Source organism: Pinus tabuliformis, chromosome 5_1 (genome assembly GCF_031772625.1).
Source record: "Pinus tabuliformis cultivar Carrire ecotype Pingquan chromosome 5_1, CPIR1, whole genome shotgun sequence".
Classification (NCBI taxonomy): Eukaryota; Viridiplantae; Streptophyta; class Pinopsida; order Pinales; family Pinaceae; genus Pinus; species Pinus tabuliformis.
In genome coordinates, this window is record NC_142305.1 from 771025839 (window position 1) to 771035867 (window position 10029).

Sequence of the window (10029 nt, forward strand, 5' to 3'; positions counted from 1 at the left end):
GAAGCCCCAGTCTACGCAATCGTAGGCTTTTTTGAGGTCTATCTTCAGGACTGCGGCATCTATATTGTTTGATGAGATTGAGAAGAGGCATTCCTGCGTCATAGCAACGGCATCCAGAATAAGTCTATCTTTTAAAAAAGCATGTTGTTCCTTTGATATGAAGGAATTTAGAACAACCTTGAACCTTTCCGCAATTATCTTGGATATAATTTTAAATAGAGTATTGCATAAGGCGATCGGCCTGAAATCGAAAAAAGATTCCGATTTGTCCTTCTTGGGAATAAGAGCTATAAAAGTGGCGGATAGCGCATTGTTTATATTCCCAGATACGCGGGAGGCATCCACCATGCGCAGCAAATCTTCTTTGAACAGATCATAGAAATGAGAGAAAAACTCGATCGGCCAGCCATCGGGTCCCGGACTTTTGTCCATTTTGAACTTTTTAATGGTGTCGAGAAGTTCCTCTTCCGTAATTGGCTTAAAAAATTCATCATTTGCGCCCCCATCAAACATTACAGGCATCAGTTCCACGGCCCATAAAGTGTCATTATAATCGCTTCTCTGCCTTTTATAATGATTTTGAAAGAATCTTGTGGCTTCTGCCGAGATATCCTGTTGAGTGTGGAGAAAGCCCCCCTTGCCATCTTCAATCTTCCAAATGGAGTTCTTCGCCCGACGAGCGTTGGCGAAATTGTGAAAAAACTTGGTATTACGATCGCCTTCCCTGAGCCATGTCGCTCTGCTTTTAAGTCTCCACAAAGCTTCCTCCTTTTGCAGTAGCTCTTGTTTCTTTTTTTCCAGAGTTCTGATGTGGATTTTTTGATCAAAAGATAGACCATTATAATGGACCGAGTTAGAAAGATAACATATTTCTTTTTTGATATCAGATAGCTCCTGATTGTCCTTCTTCCTCTTCTTGATCTGCCAGTCCTTTGCAGCATCTCTCAGCAGTTGAATTTTTTCCCGGAAAGTGTATAAGATTGCCTCTTCAGATTGATGAATATCCCTCCAAGTGTTTGCAATGAGTTCATTGAAAGATTTGTCCTCGAGATGGGATCTATTAAATTTGAAAGGGTAGCCCATCCTGCATTTCATATTCACCCATTCCAGGAAGATGGGCCTGTGATCCGAGGAGTACTCCATTCCAGTTCTAGCGACAGGCATTCCCCACCTTTCAATTATGCTGGCTTTTATAATAAAGCGATCTATTCTTTTAGCTATGTAGGTTGAGCCCGTCCTGCCGTTTTCCCATGTTGGGACCATTTTTTCAGGAATTATGTCAACTAAATTTCTATTTAGAAGTTCCCGATGCATTTTATCAGCCATACGATCCTGCTTTCTACACCAACCCCAGCATTCCGCAGAGTTGAGGGTCAAGTTTAGATCACCCGCTATTAATAAAGATTCAATGTCTAGAATTTCAGAATCAAACAACTTGTCCCAGAATGGAGATCTGTCCCTATAGGGCGCATATATATTCAAGATGTTGATAATCTGAGGCCTTCCTCTGATAGATGCCGAGAGGAGAATCCCAGCACAGCATTTGAAAGCCTTTGCTCTGACCCAGGCCGGGTTCCACAATACTGCCAGACCACCGGACATACCATCAGCTTCTGTGGCAGCCATATACCAAGAGGGGAACATTCTTCTGAAGAAAGCCAGAGACACTGAACTTGAGTGCATTGTTTCCTGAATAAAGATAATGAGGGGATGAGCAGAAGCAAGTGTCTCTTTTAGCGCCAGGAATTTAGGGGCGGCACCCAATCCCCTAATATTGAAAGATATTAAGAAGGTCATTTGGAGGCTTGCCCAGCCGTGCATGCTCTAAGAGGCTGCGGAGCAGTAGGTTCCATGATTGGGACTTCCACAAGAGACAGATTTGTAACCCCCAGGTCAGAAGCAATCGTTCTGCCTCGAAAGTGACGGCTTCCTCCTTTTTGCTTTTTCCTGACAGTGATATTTTTGGCGGAATTGGGACTAATGGATGGGAAGGAAGGCTTATGAATAGTCAGTGGTTCGAGAACCGATGGGTTCCGCTGGAGGAGGAGGTCGATGTCACTATCGTCTCTGTTAACAGGGGACTCAGATGGAGAGTTGAAAGGGGTAGGGGTCATCAAAGGTTCCTTACCCTTTTGTGAGGCAGGGGGTGGCCCGTTGGGAGATGGCGAGGAGGAAGTAATCTGAATAGGATGAGACCCCACTACAAAGTCCGCTTTATTCTTTACCGGCGGTGAAGGCACGGGGTTCTCATCAAGCGGCTCGGGGATAGGGGTACAATGAAAGTCCGCTAGATTTGGAGACTCAGATTGAAATTGAGAGTTAAGCTGGGAGCATCGAAGGTCAGTAGATTGAAAAGAGAAATGATTTTCGGAATTACTTACATCTTCAGAAGGAGAGTCTGGCCCCGAAATTCTTTTCTTTTCAGAAAGATGCCTGTTCGCCCTGTGTTTGGATCGGTGCCTGCAATTTCTGATGAGGTGGCCCGTTCGATGACAAAATGAGCATCGAAAAGGGATGCCCCAGAAGTCAAGTCTTTGACAAATTTTAAAACCTTCCCATGTAATCTCTATCTGATCAGGATAGCCTCCCTTATAAGGCTTCTCAATTAGAATCCACGCGATTCTTTTGTCCTTCTCCCCCCTGACCCATGGGTCAACATATATGAATTTGCCAACTGCGTCCCCGATCATTGTGAGAGTTTCAGTCGTCCATAATTCTAAAGGCAAGTTGGGGAGCTTGACCCAGATCATGTTATGAGATGGAGTGTTCTTGAGAGGGTCGAAGCCCATATACCATCTTGACAATGAAAGAAAACTTCGGCCGAACACCCAAGGTCTGTTCAAAGTCAATTCTAAGTCAGATGCCTTCTGAAAGTGGAAAGAGAACCAGTCTTTCATGAGGCGAGAAATGATTGGAGTATAGCCAATGAGAGGGGTCCACGAAGCTGCTATCCATTTCCTCATGTTTTCCTCATTCATTTCAGGAAAATACCATTTCCCAACCAGAGCGAGTTTTTGGAGACTATCAATCCTTTGAGACAAAGAAGAACTGGTCACAGAAACGGCTTTAGGAGGGGGAATAGTTTTGACCGGCGCTCTGGGTTTGAGAGGGTGCCGACCATGGGCAAAGCCTTTCTTTTTTGAAGAGGCCGGGCCCGTCTTTGAGTCAGGATTCACTTCAGGAAAGAGCATTTCATTCACCGTGGCATGCCAGCTGTGATCTTGGATGGCAATGTCACGTGCTGCTTCTGCTTCGATGGCGGCTCTAAAAAGAGCCCGCGTGGCAGGAGAGTCGCTGTCTTCTGACATTCTAGTCAGAGGAACAGATCGAGAAAAAGAAACCCGAGTACCACAAACAGTACTTGATTAAATCTCTACAAAGGATCCGGCAGAAGGAGTTACCTGGAGAAGTACAGAGATATAATTCTCTCGGAAGATTTTGTCAGGAGCTAAGGACAAAGCAAGATATAGAAATTAAGGAAGAACCAGAATGGATATCTGAAATTCTCAAAAAGGAAGGTCAAGGACGGGGGAGAATTAATGCGAAGTCTCTAGAGAGACAAATACCAGCCGTCGAAGTGTCAATTACAAGGGGAGAGGATGACTAATGCATATGGAAAACTGATACCGTCTGAGATCGTTCAGAGAGATCATTAAAAGCCTAAAGACCCACCGGAAAAAGAGATTTGAATTCTTGATTCCGAGGGGAGGAAATCACCGGAAAAACTATAGGCTTCAGAGGAAGGATTCGAACCGATGATGCCCACAGCTCAAGACCTGAAGCTACAGGAGGAGAGACCTATGCTGCTGGCTGACTGTTGCAGTCAAAACAACAACAATAAACATGAATAATGCACCACCATCTCCCAATACGAAAACGGAGGTCTGAACAGGGGCTGTAGATGTAAAAAGAGGCTTTTATTCTATTCAAAAGGGACTTCAACATGGTTAACAGATAAAACAAAGATTAAGTCATCCACTTCCTAAAAAGGAGCTGTACTTCCCAGGCAATATCTCCAAGAACATATGAGAATTTTCCAATTAATCAAAACGGGAAAGCACCTCAATGTAAAACAACCATGAGAATATTACCAGAAAGCTAACCAAATCCTTTTGAGATTAGCTTCAAACTGAGAGAAAAAAGCAGTTCCAAAACAGTAAGAGATTAACTAACCTGCATGAAGAGACCGCGGGCGCGTCAGAACCAGAGAGCCAAGTCAAAACCGGGAGTCCGTGCAACCTCAAATGGCCAGATGAAACTAGGAAGAGATGCAGGGGGGGCGATTTACCCCCAGCCTGTGAGGCCGGAGGAGAAAACCTTATTGACAGCAAGAGTGGGTTTATAAAGCAGAGGTCCTCCACCAGATGTTAAGAGTCTTGCATGGAGGAAAAGAGGAGCTTAAACCACGTACCACCACGTTCCCAGAGCTTCATGCATGGATACTGCATGCGTCGTGAGAATACGAGCGTCCCATGGCGATTGAGGATTGGTTGTTACGGTGATTGGTGTAAAAATTTGGCATCAGACACCTGTTCGACTGTAATCGGCTCCCCACTCCGACGCGCTCCGGCTCCCTCCCAATTACACTGTCTACCACATGTAATTTTCCATTAATATTTTGTAAAAAAACATATTTTTACTTTTATTAAATTATTATTATTATATATTTACTTGGTTTAACTAAAATATTTGTTTGTTTAATTTTCCTTTCATTTGATCTATGATCGAGAAAATGATAAATGAGATGAAAAAGTAATAAATTAATTATTGATTAACCATATGATACTGAATATTTACCATAAAATATTAGCAAATACGTGGCTTTAATTATTTAGCTGTGACTCAGGTCCATGACGGCGGAAAAATGCTAGTATATGGGGTGCATATTGGTACCTGATGCCGTGACTAAAATTGACGAACGTTTATTGCGAACTTTATTGGCCATCATTTCAAATCCCCGACTTCTTCCGAACTGTGGCAAATAAAAAATTGAGAACTCGTTCACGTGCACCGTCGGCCATGGAATCCAATAAAACCTGAACACTTCGCTGTCACGATATCCATGACCTCATTGACGCTTGTCTCCTCACCGAGCGAAAAGGCAAATTACCAACACAACACTGAATGTAATATGTGATAGCACTTTTTGTAATATGGTATCGTAGAATTCGACACTCAAGTCTCTCATTATTGGACACTCAAAGACGGTGGGTTGGTATCATGCAATTTGACGATAAAACCGCTCTTCATGGGACACTCAAATATAGTTGGTTGGTGATATGGTACCATGGGATTCAAGGTCAAATTGCTCATTATTTCACGTTCTAATGCGCCGTAGTCTAAACAGATTGTTTTTTTCTGAAAATTATGGAAATTACGTTAAGATTTTGATAAAATTTAATAAAATTTTAGATAGTGTAATTTTATTTTTATTATCAAAAATATAATTTAAATATTATTATTATAAAATTTGTTGAATTTTTTTACAAAAATTCCAATTACTTTTAATTATGCAAATAATATTTCCACCTCCATAAACAATCCTTTCTCATTCTATTTCAACCATTACTGCAAAATAAAGTCATTGAACACAATCAAATACAATTAACCATAAAATTTAAAACACATTTTACAGAAAAAAAATGATATTCATCATGCATCATTGGTTGTATCAGTCATTGTCCATTGTTGCATTATTAATGGTAATACTTTTGTGATGCACAATCTAGTGTTTCAAATTAGAGTGCGATATTTACACAAAAAGATGATATTCATAATGCATCATTGGTTGTATCAGTCATTGTCCATTGTTGCATTATCAATGGTAATACTTTTGTGATGCACAATCTAGTGTTTCAAATTAGAGTGCGATATGTAATGTAATAAAATCATGTAAATTTAAATAAATATAAATATGTATTACATTAGAGTATGTATAATTGGTAAATGCATAGCTATAAAGATAATTTTTTTATATAAATAATATTAATACAGCTTGAGTGGGCTTAATGGTTAAGAGCATGTGTTTCCTCCTAAGAGGTTACAGGTTCAAAACCAAAGGGGGGTAGAGTATGTATGCGAGTATGTATGCCTTCGTAGACTTAGCAGTGCACAATTTTTTTATTTGTCATCATTTAAGTTGGAATAGGTAAGGTTGGTAGAAGGGCTAGATTAATTTTTTTTTGCTAATGTGGAAATGGATTCAACATTCAAGAATAATTTCATTATGCAATTCTATTAAATATAAAATGATTTTTATTTTTTAATAGCAAAAAAATAGTCAATTTGGCACATGTTTAAACTGCACGTATATTTTTATATACACTATGGTAAAGACTTCCCAAAATCAACTCAAGATACATAGATATCAATGCTCGAATATATTATATGATGGTCCAAGATGATCGCAAAAAGTACAATGCTAGAATATAATATATGATAGTCCAAGATGGTTGCAAAGAGTACAAGAGGGTTACAATTTCATTGGAGGAAAAAGTGAAAGGGGGCCTATGGGAAAGGTATCCTCTATTATCAAAGGTCACCTTGAATTTGCACATGTTTTCTAATCTATGCTTTAAATGAGCCCATCCACATCTATTGACATAGAAATCTAGTCTTTGAATGCATATAGAGGTTAATGGAGAAATATGCCTAATTAGTTGTTGATGCATGCATTGAATACAATCATTATCGAGAAGCATAAGAGTACTTCATTCTTTTGTTAGAAGGAAGTCAATAATCATTCCTCAACTCCCCTATTGTAATTATTCATTTTATCACTCTCGCATTCACGTTCTAGATTTCTCACACTCTCTTCTCCATCTCTATCCATGAACCTATTTGGATATTGACAAAATCATATCTATGAAAGAAGAATTTGTAGAGCTTGGATAGAGATAGATGGTTGTAGGTGAGCATAGAGGTTATCCAAGTTAGGAAGATTTCACCCATTGTATATTTACTTCTCCTTGATCACTTTAGAGCTAAATGTTATGCTTGTAGGATATTTCTAGAAGACAATTTATCAAATTGAACTCTTTCAACATATACTAAAGAGAAATGAAATGAAATAATATCACCAAGGGACTATTGAGCAAAGAAAGGGGAGATATTCGCTATGTTGATTAGAAAAGTGGAAGAGAGTGCCATGGTCATTTGATGGTTGGATGATAAACCTCAAGTATTGTGTAGTGAGTAAATAATTGAACCATGAGAACAATTTGGTTAAATTGAGTGAGATAAAACCATATAGCTTGTTTCCTTCACTAGATTAAGGGAATTTTGAGGTCTAAAATGGGCCTCCTAAGGAAAATAATAAAATAAGAGTTGTGAATTTTTAAAAGAAATGAAAAAATACTTTTTAATTGTATTTTTGACTTATCTCCTTATAGTTTTACTCAAGTTACAAGTGTACACTTGTTGAATGCGAAATGTAATTATGCATCCAACGAGTGTAAACACTTGAAATTTGAGTAAACCTATAAGGAGATAAGTTGAAAATACAATAAAAAAACAGTTTTCTTTTTTCCCTCCAAAAATATTTACGCTTGGGAATGACATCATCTTATTGAATCCTATTGTTTTTTTAAAGTTGATTTTGTTAGTATATTTTTCATTTTGAGGCCCTTTTTTTACCTCAAAATTCCCCTAATTGACTAATGGCCTTATAGCCCATATTGGGGGTGGCATCTAGATTGGAAGCATATGATTGGGGGGATGGTGGGGGGAAATCATTGATACACACTAGTTGCTTGGATTAAGTTTAGATAAGAGATAAGTATTCTATCTCATTCTTTGGATTTGAAATTTAATGTCATTTTTTATTATCGAAATATATGTGTTTGTGTGTTATTGGGGCGCATGCAAATAATTTAGAACATGGACATTATTACAATGAATTCATGGCATTCCATGTTTTTATATTCTACTACATTTTATTAATTTTCACCATGCATGCATTTAATTATTAAATATGGGCTTCAATGGTAGATGTCCTTTGTTGTGATTACAATGATTTGATCTCTTAGGGATGAAATTTTGATGGTTAGTTTAATGGCTACTTATCATATGGGTGGGGGCGCATGATGGGGATGACATAATGTAGTATTAAATATTAGTTTCGATGGTGGGGCAATCTAAGATTTTTATGAGAAGGGCATGGCATGTTCAACAAATGTGGTGTGTAATCATCTAAGAATGTTTGTACATTTGGAAAGTCATAAAATAGAGTTGCTTAGTATTGAACATGCTTAGGTTTAGACCTATGTGAATGAATCAACCCATATTTCTTAATACCTTAGAATATCATGGTGAGGAGAGAATGCTAAATGGAAAGTAACTATTTAGTTTAAAGAGAAATCAACTAGTGCACTAAAACAAGATCAATGGCATTGAAGATCCAAAAAGTTTTAATGTTTGCATCCCTTAATGATATCTATATTTATATGAAAATATGGGAATCACTCTAGTGTTGAGAAATTAACATATAAAAGCATCATGAAACTTCTAAAATTTTTCGAAAAGGTGATTCAATTAACCACAAATGGCATGTGATTCATTCCAGAAGAGATGGTCCAATAGCTCTCATTCATCTACAATGATTTTTAAAGTATTGAATCAAGGGGTTTGACTTTTCCATGAATTTCTCAAGCTTTACCCACCATTTTAGATTATTCAATGGCCCATAATAACTTGTGGAACTCAATAATAGCTTGAAAGGGGAGGTACCCATTTCATTACACCAAGGATATGTGGATGACCAAAATGATAGTGAAGGGGGGTTCTATTTATAGTGTAAAAGAAGGAAATTGGATATTAACAAAGGAGGGTCCCATTATTTCATCACCCAAGGAATGCATGTCATGTGGAAGGACCTTAGAACTATTGGGTTGTGTTATATTCTTTCCACGACTAGCCCACATAGTTAACCAGGGGGTTAGAGGGGGGTAGAGCACCCCCTTCGTTGCGCCGATTGTGTAGCGAGGGGGGCTCACAGGGGGTTTGAGATGTACCCGTAACCCCACTTTGCCCCAGAAAATTTTGGTTTTGGAATCTATGTTAGGTTGGGCGGACCCACCTATGGTTTTGCGCATGATTTTCGCACATGTTTTTTGGACAAGATGGTTTTCGGTCCATGGTATTGAATGTGATGGTTTTCAGTCCATGGTATTAGATGCTTCGGCATGTATAAATATGTATTATAACATTGAAAGGAACATAATGAAAAATCAAGCTGGTAGTCCCAGTTTTGGGATCCAGGGGAAAATATCTGTGTATATGTGTTTTATGTGTTATGCTCGCGCATTGTTTATTTTATGTTTTTTAGAATTCGTATGCAGGTAATTTCTGTATGGGGTTAAAACCTACATTTGGTATCAGAGAAGATTTGGCTTCAAGGGGATGCCTTTGTTGCTAAGGGGTTTCACTCAGGCTTGTGGTAGACCCTGTTCAGTGGGAGATCTGCGAGATCGATTCTAGTGGTGAAAGAAGATGGCGAGCAGTGGAAAGATAAAGATCTAGAAATTTAATGGTCAGAGTTTTGAGTTGTGGAAACTCATGATGGAGGATCTGTTGGTGGAGAAAGACCAGTGGATCGTAGTAGATCTGGGTACTAAACCAATGGGAGTGTCCGATGAAGAATGGAAAAAGTTGGATTGGAAGGCAAAGAGCACAATACGATTGTGTGTCTCAAATTCAGTATTGCTGAATGTATCAGGGGAAGCTACAGTGAAGGCTTTGTGGGACAAGTTAGGGACTTTGTACCAATCTAAGTCTTTGGTGAATAAACTGTTCCTGCGGAAAAAGCTATATAACCTGAGGATGAAGGATGGAGGCTCAGTGACAGAGCATCTGAACGCTTTTAATACTGTGGTAAGTGAGTTAGCATCTGTTGATATTAAAATTTCAGATGAAGATAAGTGCATCAGTTTGTTGCGTTCTCTACCAGATTCGCGGGATAGTCTGGTTATTGCAATAGGTAGCAATGCAACTGCCTTGTAGTTTAATGAAATAGTCTCAACCTTGTTTACG